Here is a 13820-nt window from a genome sequence, read left to right as displayed (position 1 = left end):
TACTAAGCACTTCTTTCATGTTTTCATCTAACTCTCTATAAAATTTGAATATCAAAAACTAAAATAGACTTTGCAGACAAGTAAGCTACAAGCTTAAAAAAATTCTTCCACGCAAGTGTTCTAAAATAACATTCAGTAAGTTAGAAAAAATAGCTTTTAAACTTACAAATTTTTTAAAAAAGAAAAACTTGTAGATGTTTGCCCAGGGGTGGCTATGTGGCCAGGACTGTAACTAATAAAAAATTGTCAAGACTAATTTTTTTTACAGCACTTTATGTAAACAGTTATTGTTCAAACTAAAGAATATATTTTACAGATGCAATACGAAGAAGACAGTTTGTCACATTTTATCTTATGCTTTTTATGTTTATCATAAATATTTTTGTCACAATGAATTATCTTAATATGATATTTTTCTAAACTATTTACATCATTCATCACAAGGAATAAGAATTTTTGTCTTTTGGTTTTACATTTTTGAGAGTATCTAAAAAGAAATAAGTTACTATTCATATTTTTACTGTTCATTGGTTTTATCCCTTTGTAGCTTAATGAGAATTTTTTGTTTTAAGGGATCACCACATAATGATCTTTTCTAGTAAGTGCCCCTCTGACTGTCATGTTTTTTACATATATTAGTGTCAAAAAAGCAGCTATTAGAGAAAATTAATCTTCTTTAGAAGGAAGTGCTGTACACCATAGCAAAACTAATGGAAAAGCGAAATCATATAAATGTAATTACCTTTTTTATAAAATACCTCTTTTAATAACCTGGGAAATTATAAGTAGAAAAGTTTCTAAATAACAAGTTTGTAGGAGTTATTTTTTTAGACTTTTACTACCCTATCCTGTTATTATTATAACCATTCAGATGAATTGATCCCAAACAATATTTGAACCAAATTAACAAGTAGGTTAAAAGTTATTTCATGATGAGAAACAAAATTTATTAAAAGCTTATTGAAACGAAAAACAAATGTTTTATCTTAACTCTAAGAGCACTTTTAATACCTGTTTGCAAAAGATAATTGAACAGAAATGTTTCATTACAAAATGAAAAAATATGAAATGAAGCACCACCTTCACAAAAAAAAAACAATTACTAATAGCTTCTTGCCAACTGTCATGCAATTTTTTTATTTAAAATAAGTTAACAACTAGCTGTGATTGCACCTTAGTTCTTTGTTCAGGGTTGCCACAGGCGACTAAAATGCAACTATTTTCAGCATGAGGCGACTATGGCAACCTTTTTTGCCTGAAAAGGCTAAAAAAAGCAACTATTTTCAGGAAAAGGAGACTTTTCTGTACTCCTAGCAATTTTTTTAGCATAAATTGGATAGAAAACCTGCAGCCCGCGAAATCTTCTGAACACACTGAATTTCTTTTCTTAAAAAATGTAAAATAAAATTTTAAAAAATTTAATAAATAAGTAAAAAATGAAAAATTTTAGATTTCAAATTTGAGTCATCACTTTTTAATGCGCTTAATTTGAACAGATTCTATCGTAAATCTATTTCGTTACTCGATCGCCTTTTCAACTGTTTTTGTTACGAAATTCTGCACGATTTTAAAAAACCCAATTTTTATTATGATATTACAATGCATGAATTTTGAATTTCAGTAATCACTTTTCTCAATTATTGATAAAAGGGAAAATTTCTTAGAATAAGTGTGTTTTTTTTAATGAAAAAGTATTTTATGAATGAATTCTAGTAGTTAAAAGTATTTAATTTTCTGCAAAGATACTAATTTTTTTTAAATAAAAATTTAGTGCTAAAACACTAACGTTTATATAAAAATTATCATATTTGCCACCAACTTGACTAAATGGATTATGGTATATGGCAAGTAAGTCATTTAATAAAACTTTTGTTCCTATTTAGGCAACTATTTTCACAGTGTTTGGCAACTATTTTCATGCTCTAGGCTTTTAAAAGCAACTATTTTGTTCATTTTCTTTCTGTGGCAACCCTGTTTGTTCCATAAGCTTGAGGCAACTTGAATTATGTGATACCAATTTTTATTTCAATGTCAAATAGCATTTCATATTCGATAATTAAAAGTTGAAGTAGCATAAATCTTTCATTGTTTCACTTGTTAAAGATTTATTTTGTAATGTATATGTTTTGTTAAAACATGCTTATAATTAAAAATTATTATTATTTCAGAGATGTTTCTTTCTCTAAGGAGAGAAGCTCAAGCCATAAGAAATCTATATTCTGCTTCAGCAAAGGAAAGTAGATTAGTTGTGAGTTGAAAATATAACTAGTGTCATCAAACGATTCTAGGTAATTACAGAATTTTTTTTTATGTGAGAATACCAATCATTTTTCTAAATTAAAAATTTTATCTGTGTAGCTTTTATCATAGTAAAATAGCCAATTATACTTTTTACTATGTTAATGTTTTCTTCTTGTGACTTAAAAAAAAAAATTTAATTACTGCAGTAATATTAACCTCCAAAAAGACCAGCGGTGTTGCAATTTACATTTCCGAAAGTATTTTTATGAGATAAAATGCTGTTTATTTAAAAAAAAAAAATTATGACAGATACTTACAGACAATTTCAATGTTTAACTTTTAGCATTTTAGTTTTCTTTGCACATGGGCATGATTTGGCTTCTAAAATTTCCCCCTTACTATAAATTGCTTCCTTTAATTTTTTATTGTAGTTTATGCTTTTTCATAATTTTGCCTTGTTTCTCTTAAGTTTTCACCATTTACATGTTGTATTGTTGTCCTAAACTACATTTGTGTGTACTGAAAATTTTCAGAAAATATATTAATTCTTATGTAATGTAAAGCTATGTAAATTTTTTCTATTAATTATTAAGCACAAAAACATGAGTCCCTATTCTAAAATATGAAATTTTCATATGACAATATAGGAAAGGATTGACAACAATGGCTTATTTTTCATTTATTTATTTATCATTATATTATCATTATCTTATAATTTATCTTTGTGTTTCTTAACATAATTTATGGTTTGTTTTTTCAAGAAGAGAAGTTTTTACATATGCCTTTTTAATAAAAATCAATTGATTAAGAAAATTGTTATTTTTATTAACCCTTTTTACAATCATCAAAGGAAATTACTATAATCATTTTAAATATTCATTTAATGACACACATCGATGTTTGTTTAATTGAAAACAATTAAACATAGTTCAAATTGAATATTTTAATAATTTGATTTAAATCTGCTCCTTTTGCAATGTTTTACTATTTTATGACATGGGCCAACTGGATGAAACCTTTCACGTAGTCTTTATATATAGGTTCAAAAAATAAAGTTTGTGAAAACTGGGTGAAACTATCAAAATCTTAGGGTGGAACCTGAGATTTAATCGATAATAGAAATTAAACATAAAATATTTTTAGCAGATCATTTCTTGTTTTGATTAGCTCAACATGTTGAAGGTTTGAGTATAGGCTTCTTCTATGCAAATATTATACTTTTAATAAGATTTCCAAGCTTAGAAACTGCCATGTTCAGCTTTTCAGTTATGCTTTTGAGCCTTGGTGCAATCATTTTTTACTTTATAGGCGATAGCACTAACATAACTTATGTTATTTAAACTGTGTACTCCAATTTGGTTCTTGATCATTTTGATTACTCGCTAATTTAATCTAGATCCTTAATTATACTTAGTTTCGCTTGAATGATTTTACATTTTCTCTTTTCTTTTTATGTATAACAATGTGTAAGATTTTCTTTATCTTTAAAAAAGGGTCAAAAATGCTTGAAACTAAAATTACCTATTTATTCTTTAATTTCTGAAACTAATACTTGTTTTTAAATAACTTAATTTTGATTAAAAAAAATTATTCAGAAATATTTCCATTTTTTAGTATGAAGACATAGGATGTAAAACAAAACGGAGAATTTCAACTAAAATTCCACCACCTTTTCATAACACAATATTCCAAGACCTTTTCATAAGATTGTTTCTGAATCTTTTCTTTCTGCCTAATCTAGGCATAGAAAACTTGTGCTCAACTCTCTCTTATACCGATTTTTTACTATGCATTTTTATAATTTACATTTTTATCATTCAATTTTCAACATAGATTTAAACAATAGTAATTATAAAAACTAGTTAGATTCTTGATAAATTTAAGAACTAAATGTTTTTCTTTTTACCCTTTAACTTGTCATTTTTTTTCTCTAAGTTCTAAGTTTGTAATTCTGTGATAAAATTTCTCCCAATATTACAGAATTAGAACATGTTTTGTATACTACATAATTAATGTGAAATACACATTACCTGCTACAAATTTTTTTAGTAATTCGTATAAATATTTATAAGATCAGTTCCACTAACTGGAAAGTGTTTTTAAGAATATTATTTGTTTTAGTGTTTTAAATAGTTGTTTTTAATTTTTCATATTAAAAAGATTTTTAACTTGCCTTAACTGATGCTAATTTGTTTTACTTAAGATTAATTCACTACTTTATTTTATCTAACTGTAAAATTTATGTAATACATTCAATAAATTATTTATTAAGTTGGTGTGAAGTTATATTTTTTAAATATGTGTTTTTACTATGTTGATTAGAAGTTAATAAATATAGCTTTTATCCGTAAAAAAAACTTTCAATGTATCTTTATTAATTATTTCTTAATATACTTAAGTATGGGTCTCAGGAACTTAAGGCACTTTAGTAATCTTTCTCTTTTTAATTTTTCTTTGTTTTAATTTTTGTAATAAACAGCAAAACTGGTTTGATTACGGGAGAAATCTCAAAGGAGTTGAAAGATGATTGTTATAAATAAACCTGCAAATTTCAACCTCAAATTAGACCTGTTATGGTGTTTATAACTCACACCTTCCTTTGTGTAGTTTCTCAGATTTGATAGCATTTTTTATTCATTTAAATATCAATTTGCAACCCGGTTGTATACATATTTTAATTTCACTTTGATAAGAATTCTAAAAGTACATGTCAATTAGGCCTTATGAACACTGAATGGACGTGTGAAATATTAAAAAAAAAGAGAGAAATAATAATATCTCTGTAATACTTAAATTCATTCAACTAAAAATTAGTTCTTTAGGAAAAATTAGTTAGCTGTAGGAAACAGCTAGTTAGGCAGTTTTGGGTATAAATAAAATCAATCATAGCATCTAACTTGAAAAAAAAAGTTTTAATGTGTGTTCAGCAATTTTTCAGTTAAATTATATTCTTTAGTCAAGCTACCAACCTTTATGTTTTTGAAATATATTTTATTGAGTGTTAGACAGTTAAAAATAGAAAGTTTCAGAATCTTGGTTAATTTTGCCAACATTGCTTAATATTGCATGTCTTGCCATAAAAAATTAGAACAAAATGGCTTTTCATATTAACTTTTGAATTATTCATATGTAGTGGAGTTAAAAATAATTTTAAATTAAATTTACATGAACAAAGAATTTTACATTAAAACATAAAGTTTGCTACCACTATAAGAAATTTTTCCAAAACTGTGGAAAGTTGGCTACCCTGCTTTAATTATGCATCATTTTGCTTTTTTTTTTTTTTTTTTTGCAAAAGAAATAGGGTTTTTTAAAATTATATCAATTAAAAATGTACTTTTAATCCTATTTACTAGAAACTGCATGGAGAAATTGTGTTGTTGCTGTTTATTTTTGTGAAATAGTTTCATGCATGACTTAATTAACCTGTTTTTATTGCAAAGATGTGGGAGTACCAATTACAACTAAATTAGCCCTCAGCTACAATGTCTTAGAGTATTGGCTTAAATTTTTATGGATTTTAATGTGAACCATTTACATATGCTTGTCTGAATGATGCTCAATGTTTTATTTATTTTTTTGAAAAATGATTTTCTCATTTTGCAGGTGTGATATTTAAATGACATAATCATATTTAACTGACTTAATTGAATTATAAAAACTGAGTGAGCTGTATTTTTCATGTTAGGTAGCAATATTTAAATAGTTATATAGTTATTCTATAAAAAAATTTAATTAATTACTTTTTTCTTTTTTGCTTGTGTAAGAAATGTTCAAAGTTTTCGTTGTCTGTGCGACTAGTATTACCAATGATGATGTACACTAACATTTGCAAACCAGATCTTTTTAATTAATATATTAATGAATGATATAGTAATAATATCAGAAGGTAATGATATCAATATACTTTGCTTTTCATTCTGTTTTTGTCAATGTAATTGTTTTTTCATTTTGGCATCAATTGTTTATATATATACATATATAAATATGTTACTGTGAATTACTGAAATCGGTGACTGCTAGTTGGTAAATGTTCCAAATACATACTAGATCTAGTTAAGTGCTACTGTCTGTTATACTTTTACCTGATACTCTGACTACTGATGTTTCTACTAATCGTTCCTTAGCAGACATTATAATATTGAATAAATATAATAATATCAAAGAATAAATTAATATCAAATTGGATATAGAAAAATATTTCGGACATTCTCCAAAGTGACTATGTGATTGTTGATATCCACAGATAAAAGTGGACATTCTCTCGATTTCGGTCATTCACTGTATCATATGTATAGTTTTGCTTTTCTTCTTGCTTTTGTCCCTTTCCCTCTCTTCTTGTAAATATTCTGCCTACTTACAGGTTTTTCTTCAATATTTTTCCAATGATTTTATGATCATTCATTTCTATTTATTCTTCTGCATAAGAAAAATGTATTTAACAAGAGTCCTGCAACCGAAACATGTCACTCCCACAATACTTAATAACTATTATTAAAATATTGAATTATTTTTTTGTGTGTCAGTAATTCCCTGTATCTTAATAAACTATTTTTGAATACAAAATTTCATAACTTACAGTCATACTTAATTAAAATTTTTCTGTTGAGGTATAAATGTAACTTTTTGTTGTGGGTGTAACTATAAATAAATTTACCTTTATAAATAAATTTACCTTTTGTAACGAAGATTAATGAACACGTTTCTGCATAGCTGTAAGATTATTTATATAAGTTCAGAGATTTGCTGAATAATTTCCTCAGTTACATAAGTCCATGAAACTTAAAGATTTTTGACACAGTCTTTTTCACACTGATATAGTGTCTCTTTATAAATTGAAATAAACAATTTGATGACAAAAATTTCATTAAAATATGGAACAGTATACACAGTTAACATGCTAAATTTCAACCATATTTAAGGAAATTTAAATTTACATGCTTATATCCTCTATCTTGTGGATAGAGCAACTTATGATATTTTTTAATGTTATTTTTTTTTTGTAATATATAATGATTTAAAGCATATTAACTGTACAAATATGAAGATACTATACATATATAAAGATTAAAGTGTCAGTACATATATAAAGATAGGTCTATCTTACCATCTCAAGTGTTTTCTGATAATTTTTTTGTTTCAGAAATATGATTATGAGAGCTCATCATCTGAAGGTAAAATCGAATGAAGGTAGTTTTTAAAAATGATTCATAATTATGATTCTTTTTTTACTGACCTTTTATTTATTTTCATTTAAAAATTTTCTTTTTGTATTTAAAAACTTGTTTTATTTTCTTTTTTAAACAAAAGCTTATTTTTTAATATACATCATTAGCAGTTATTTTTTTCCCCAGTGCAATTGCTTGAGCAATAGCACTAAAAGTTTTCAATCCCAAAATAATTTTTATTTTATCTTACAGAATATTAAGATATGTGTCATTTACAAATCTGGTAATACTTCATATTCACCATGTAAACTTAACTGAACCAGCTGTTGTTATAAATCTTAAAAGAAAATAAAAATTATTATAGTTGTTTTCCAATAAATATTATTCATTTTTTGTAATGTGTAATATCAACGCATTAGCAGTTTTTGCTTAAATGAACTTTTTTTTTTAGAGATAGAAAAGAGAGATTTTTAAATTGTAAAAATTTGCAATTTTTAACTATATAACATTTAAAATTTTTGTCAGTCCACTACCTACTTTCTGTTAAAGGTTATTTATATATATATATATATATTTTAATCTTTTAATGAGATACTCTCAGCTAAATTACCTTTCTTTAAATGATATTATTATTTGTCATAACCAATAAATAGTTGCTTACTTTTTACTGATTTAAAGCAACATTTTTTTTATATTTTAGTTTTTATATATTTCAGTTTATTTTTGATACCTTTTAAATCTTTAATATTCTTTTGTAACTTACTTATATTTTTAGGTATATTTTGCATGACAAACTTTTTTCTTCTATTTTTGTATTAAATAAACTGACGATTGATTATATTTCTATCAACACTATTACTCAATATACTTGAACACTTTTGTCCAAAAAAAGCCCCTCCAGTCACCGTTTTTCACAATATATTATTTAGGTAGCATTTTTCCTGTAAAGAAAAACTATCATATCCTACTAAAACTTGATTCAAATGATCATTTAAATGATAATGATAATTACAAGAAATTAAATACTTACAAAAAATTAGAAATACCAATTTATTAATCAAACATTTATTATTTTGAATGCCTATAATTTTTTTATTCTCTATTTTTTCAGTTAATAATTCAAGGACCCGTATTGACAAAACTTATCGCTAGTTAGACAGATTTTGGAAGATCCAAAAAGTCCATCTAGTCCAACTTCTTTTAACACCAAGTATAGAAAATATGTGTTCCTTTCAAAAGGTAACTATATATGGTGATAAATTTAATTATTATCCTGTTTTTTAAGCTACTTGTAAACAACCTTTGACTGATTGAGTATTTGCGATGCCTAAAGGTTTTTTTTAAATCCATTTTACTCTCTCTTAAACTCTTTTTCTTCTTTATTACTCAATGTGAAAGATGTATATTGAGGAGAAATGTCAATACAAATTGGCTCAGAAGCAAAATGCTCTCCCTGTATAGATTATATAAATTGTGAACAAAGAATTGTAAGTTATTAATTTGTAACATAAGACCAAAAGACTATATTGCATAGCTGTCAACTCTATTGGATTTAACATAATTACTAACATAGTACTAGCATAACTTACGTTAATTTAAACTATGTAGGGTAAACCAACCACTGACGGAACACTACCCAGTGAATGAACATTTCATATATATTGATTAAAAATAAGAATTGGAAAGTTTTTCTTTAGATTGATTGGTAACAATAGCTTACTTTCAAACAATAGGAAGTCATCTAGCAATGTTTTGGATTACCTGGTCAAATAGGCTTCTCTGGAAAATTTTTTGAATTTGTTATTATCTCAGCAACACCTTGTTTTGTTGTAAAAATTATAAGGTGAGTGTTTGTATTTATATGTTTGAAGTGGAATTAATTGCATGTAATAGTCTTATTTTTCTCCTTGTGAAAAAGAGAATTCAAAATATAATTATTGAAGTTACATTTTATTTTTTTTAAAGCACCATAACATAATCAAGTACTGAGATAAGGGAGTGTTTATTCTCTGGATCACCAAACGATGAAAAACCAGTGAAGGAACAGGTGTTCCTTTATTGGGTTTTTCCCCAGTTGATGAAAATAAAAGAAATTTTTTAATTTTCTTGTACTTTTAGTCATATTATACATCAAAATTCTGTTTAAAAGACAAAAAACAACTTCTAACCAGTGAAGGAACAAGTGTTTCTTTACTGGGTTCTTTTCCCAGTTAATGTAAATAAAAGAAATTTTTTAATTTTCTTGTACTTTTTAGTCATATTATACATCAAAATTCTGTTTAAAAGACAAAAAACAACTAACCAGTGAAGAAACAGGCATGTTCCTTCACTGGGAATACTTCCAGTGAATGAACAGTAATGTGTGAAATATGATTTTACATGACTCTAGGATAAGTAATTCTGCTATATAGAGGACAACCGAAATTTTGTTAAAAATTGTATGAATAATTCCTGAAATAATTTTAGTTCAAAATGTTAATTTAATAGCTTAATTTATGAAAAAAAATATAATTTATGTTTATTAATAGGGTGTGTAGTTACATCAAATGTTAGGCAACTTAATAAACTATGTTTACAAATCGAAAACTAATTAAATATAATCATAAAAATTTGAATAGAACATTTTTTCACTGGCTTTTGCACCAAGAACTCCTAATAATTTATCATTATAGGATAGCAACGTGATTATATGATTTGTAAAAACTACTTTACTATGTTAGAATTTAGAAGCAAGCTCCTCAGCGAAAAGCAGAGTTAAACAGAAACGATACCCAATTTCTTCAGAAGCTTGAGAGGGAAATCCCTCAAGATATGTTGCAAATTTTTAACGCTGCATTGACTGAAGAGTCTAATATTGAAAATGTCCAAGAGCCTGTACTTTTTTTTAATATGGATGAAGTACCTATTAAAAGAAGACCACTTGGTTCAGTCAAACTTAGGAACTGAAGCTAGTATTGATAATGAATGCATCTTAGATATCGAATTTGAAATGAGTCCTCATGCTGATCCTCTCTTAGTTGAAAAAAGAAATGATTCTATACGTAAAATCAGTTCTTCTAAAGATCCTCTAGATATAAGTCAACAAGAGATGGATTTCCCTCAAACTTCAAGACACCTTTCCCCTGTCTATTTTCGAGAAAGGCATTCTAGAATTGTTGCTGAAAAATCAGAAGTTTGGAAGAACCATTCACATTAGCCAAATATTGATGATAAAAAGAAAGGTCAAACAAGAAGAAAAATGAATAAATTACCTTTTGCACTAACTTCAGAGAAATGGCAAACATTTCAAGAGGCTGAAAGATCTAAAAAAAAGTTAAAACAAAAGAATATGGAGAAGAAAAAGAAAGAAAAAATACTTAAAAAAGAAAAAAAAGCTTCAAGAAATAAGAGGAAAACGAGTAAACAAAAAGGTGATAAAATAATAATGATAATAAACAGCATCGGATGACACAATGATTTTATTGACTGTCAAATTATAAGAAAGAATGTTTTTTTTTATTTATTTTGTATTTAACATCACTTTAATTTCTAGCTCATGATTACAGAAAAAAGTTAGCATTTCAGAAGTACTTGTATGTTATAATTTCATAAATAGTCTTGTTTTTATATATTTGTATGGCTAATAAATTCATTCAAGAGCATTAAAAAAAAAAAAAATTAAGTGTTCCTTTACTGGGCAATTTTGTGTTCCTTCACTGGTAAGAGCTGTTCCTTCACTGGTAAGAGCTGTTCCTTCACTTGGTCTTCTTACTACTTGTTGTTTGAACCTCCAAAACTTTAAAACAATATTATGTAAGTTCTCTAAATTATTTTTACATAATTTGTAATTAGTAACAAATATGTTGGCGCTGTCATTTAACTAAAATTACGAATTTTGAAATTAATATGATTTTTTAAAAGGCAAGCGAATCTTAAGTGTTCCTTCACTGGTTAGTTTACCCTACTCTAATTTGGTTCTTGATCATTTTTACTACTGGCTAAATTAATCTGGATGGCAATATAATAAATATCAGGCTGTTCCAAAATTGTTTCTCCCTTTCTTCTTGCACATTTGTGAAAATAATGAAATCAATTTTAAGATAATCTTATCATTTGTGTGTATGTGAACATCAGATAGCAGAAAGAAATACTGTTGTTATTTACTTTGTATAACAAAATAACTATAAATCAAATAAATAAGGATTTAAAAAGATTCTTATTATACCATATAGCCTACCGAATAATGACAGATTTACTTATCCAGGGCTGAATGTACTCCGGAAAAAATCTGGATTTCCGAATTTTTCGCTAACGGTGATCCGGAGATTGAAGGTCCAGACGTTTTAAAAAATCATTGATCACAGAAGTTTCCGGAAATCAAATTTTCAAAGGTGGAACTTAAAAACACAGTTTATTTTATTTGTTTGTAAGGGAGAGCCAGAAATATACTTTATAACCTTATATTTATGATTAATATTCATTTTTTATCAGTAAATAGTTGTTATAATCATAAACTCAAGAAAGAAAGACATATTTATAAATTTTAATTACTTCTCCAGGTCATCATAGGTATGTGCAAATATATAGGTATGTGTAAAATTTTAAATATATGTTAAGTAAACTAAGAAATATTGAGAAAAAGGAAAAAAAAACCTTGTTTAAATTTTTTTCTAATTTTTCAATTTAAACTTTTTTTTTCTTCTTTTTTTTTAACTCAAGAAATTTTTCCGGAATTTTGACTTGGTCTCACAATCTTATCTGAAAGTAAACAAATAATTTTTTAAATAAATAAAAGTTTACTTCTTGCTTGTTACTTTTGATCAAACTGCCAGACTCTACACAAAATAAAAATTAAGAGTAGGAGCGCACAATAATTTTTGATTAACTAGCCATAAAAACTTAAGAATACCATGATGTTAATACGAAGCTGTAATTCTAAGAAGGAAGCTTGTTTTTAAATTCCATTTGAAAGTATGATGAAGGTATTACTAATAAATAGTTTTTTTCACTCAGCAGCAGGTCTAATAGATATTAAAATATTTAAAAAAATAGAAAGAATTTAATGTGAATATGTTATGACAGACTTAATTTCAAAAAGTACAAAATAGTTGTTGTACCAAATTTATATCTTTTAAAGAAGGGTTAAAAAAAATATTTAAAATTTCAGAATTGAAAATTTCAGAACCCAAGAATTCATTTTAGTTTTACAAAGTTTGTAAATATCACAGATACTACTAAATAAAATTAATGTTTTAATGTAGTAGGCTGTTTGAAAAACTTTTTAAATAATTGAACACTAGAGATTAGATGCTATTTACAAATTAGCATTTATTTAACATTGTAAAAATTTGATTTTGATATTGCTTACTTTTAATAAGTAACAATAGATTAAATAATCAGTTTTATGACATCTATCCTCACTAGCCCCATAAAATGGGGCTAATATGAACTAGAAGAACACCTTTAAAAAAAATAATAATTAATAATTATTTGTAATGAAACCTAAGCTAGTTTGGATAAAAATAAAAGTTCAAACTAAACACTTTACATATATATATTTTGAAAAATATATCTTGTCCCATCACAGCTTCTAAGAATAGATAGGCGTTGATTGTTAAGAATATAATTTTTCTTTTAAAAGCATTATTAAATTTTTTTGTATAGATTTTTAAGTTTCTTTATATTCTTACTAACTTTTGTATATATTTTACAGTGGCAGCTGTTTTGCAATAGCAACATAGCAAAGAGTTCTTTAGGGCCCATTATTCTGAATAAAATGCTCGTGGACAATATTGGAGTATTCATTTTTTACTTTTTAAGATCTTGTCTTGCTTTTTATTATTATCTCTGTTATTTATGTACTCTCTCTATTACGTCATCTCTGTTATTATGTCATCGTTTTGAACAAATAAATGACACATCCATTCATTTTTTTAGGAATTTTTTGTTTTGGCAATCAATTTAAACATATCTAAATTTAAAACTGACTGACAAAATTTTAAAAACTTCGGTTTAAACAGAGAACAGATTTTGAAAATCATCAATAAAAAAGCGAATTTTCATATATAAGCATAGTGGTATATGATATTTAAATCAATATTTTTTTTCAAAAACTGATAAACTGACTAACTTTTCATTATTTAAGTCAAATATCATGCATTGTAATTTGTAAGTTAAGTTTTCAAATCAATCATAACTCTTATTGTGACAGAACAGAAAAACTTTTCTTTTTTGTAAGAGCATTCTGTCTTCATTCTAAAAATAATTTTTTGAATAAATCTTCATAAAATTCTGTTAGAAAAAATTGTGCCTTATTTGAAATCATGTAAATTTTAAAAAAGGAGAAATTTTAATAACTATAAATTTCAAATGATACTGGATTTCCAATATAGCATTTTTTACAGTTTTTGAAATTGCTAATTTGTGATTTTG

At 25.9% G+C, this 13820-nt stretch overlaps 1 long non-coding RNA gene across 2 annotated transcripts; it reads left to right on the top strand.

Annotated features, from left to right (window-relative positions):
- LOC147806787 (uncharacterized) lies at window positions 1-13396 on the top strand. 2 transcript variants are annotated; one of them, XR_015435226.1, is made up of 5 exons: window positions 1-335; window positions 2169-2288; window positions 7385-7431; window positions 8521-8648; window positions 13102-13396. It is a non-coding gene; the product is annotated as an uncharacterized LOC147806787 (long non-coding RNA). The 2 variants fall into 2 exon arrangements; XR_015435225.1 differs by lacking the exons at window positions 7385-7431; window positions 8521-8648; window positions 13102-13396 and adding an exon at window positions 3856-4517 and having other exon boundaries at window positions 19-335.
- The last annotated feature ends 424 nt before the right edge of the window (window positions 13397-13820 follow it).

Source organism: Parasteatoda tepidariorum, chromosome 7 (genome assembly GCF_982258835.1).
Source record: "Parasteatoda tepidariorum strain Cologne lab strain chromosome 7, Ptep-v5.0, whole genome shotgun sequence".
NCBI classification, from domain to species: Eukaryota; Metazoa; Arthropoda; class Arachnida; order Araneae; family Theridiidae; genus Parasteatoda; species Parasteatoda tepidariorum.
This window is presented reverse-complemented; position numbering and strand designations above follow the sequence as displayed.